Genomic DNA, 1,476 nt, shown 5'->3' on the forward strand with positions numbered 1-1,476 from the left:
AATTAAAATAGCTCCTTTATCGCACAACCAATCTATATAATCCAATCCCTCCTAAAGTGTTTAAAACAATTAGGAATGGAGACACATTGTTTTGCATAAAACCTTTTCCTCTTCATAAAACCCAGGGGTGAAAGATTATCATCCATGTAATAAAGCCACAATTATTTCCATTTTGGTATTAAATTGTAGCTATACATTTACAAAACTTTATAAAGAAATGTGGCCGGATGCGGTGGCTCAAGCCTGTAATCCCAGCACTTTGGGAGGCCGAGACGGGCGGATCACGAGGTCAGGAGATCGAGACCATCCTGGCTAACCCGGTGAAACCCCGTCTCTACTGAAAAAAAAAAAAAAAAAACCAAAAAAAAGAAATGTGACAACTTGTAAGGCTGCTGTGTGCAGCAGGTTTTCAACAAAATAGCTCCACACCAACTTAGACAAAGGGCCTAAAAATGACCCTATGAAAAACAATGTCCTTTTAACACTTGTTAGTGCGAGATGAGCGCCATTTTCCATCATTGCCACCGTCTCTTCTGTTATCACAGTCATAGTCCAGCCATTGTGGCTCCAGTCGTCATACAATAAATCATCTCTGCGTCCTCTGTAATGATGGTCACATCCATGATCAGCGTGACGCCGTTCCCGGCTATAGCGTCTAACTGCTAGGTAGGGATGAGAATTCTGTCTGACTCTGCACAGTGATCAGGGTGCATCTTGGCGCCACTGCGAGCTTGAAGACTAGTTCAAAGTACGATTGTGTGATTGAACTGATGGTGAAAATCCTAATTCATCCAGAGGCAGAGAACCAAAGATGGCGTTTGCCTCAAATCACTGCTCATCGCTGCTTGTCTCTGAAAATTTTCTGGAGAAGAGAAAGATCTCTGAAGTATCTGTGCTGATGGAATTCTGTTACCCACAGTCCTTTCATACCCACCGCTGGGAGATGTGGAGGCAGGGCTTGAATTTGCAACATGAGGCTGAGGACATGACAAACAGATATCCTGCGAGGCATGACTACTTCCTGTCTAAATTGTATTTTGATAGGCCTTCCATAGAGTTTGATTCCACTAAGAGGGGCAGATACTTCCTGTATGAAATTCAGTGCAAATTGCTTTGGTTTACCATCCCCATCTTTTGGAATTTTCACCTTTACTACTGGCCCAGCCTTGGTGAAATAGCTTGAAAAGGAGCTCTTTGGTCACGTTTCTTTCAACGTTGTCCACAAAGAGAGTGGTATTCATCTCAGCAACAAGACCCTGGAGGGAGGCAGCAGTGTGAAAAGCACAGGATGGGACAGAGAGGAGTGAGGAGGAGTAGCCAGAGCCAGCCACGAGTGCGAACAGGGTGACTGAGAGGTGGCATCCTGTGTGTCCACCGGGACCCACATCCTACTCCTCCTCTTTGCCAGATCACAAGTCCAGCGGCATGACGGTACCAGCCAGGGTTGCTCAGTCTGAGTTGGGAAGAGGTGGGCTA

General features: G+C 45.4%; 1 pseudogene; it reads right to left on the reverse strand.

The window, feature by feature from the left end:
* Positions 1 to 478: 478 nt before the first annotated feature.
* LOC111527375 lies at positions 479 to 1,256 on the reverse strand (annotated as a pseudogene).
* Between the last annotated feature and the right edge of the window lie 220 nt (positions 1,257 to 1,476).

This window comes from Piliocolobus tephrosceles, unplaced genomic scaffold, assembly GCF_002776525.5.
Source record: "Piliocolobus tephrosceles isolate RC106 unplaced genomic scaffold, ASM277652v3 unscaffolded_28456, whole genome shotgun sequence".
In the NCBI taxonomy this organism is placed as follows: Eukaryota; Metazoa; Chordata; class Mammalia; order Primates; family Cercopithecidae; genus Piliocolobus; species Piliocolobus tephrosceles.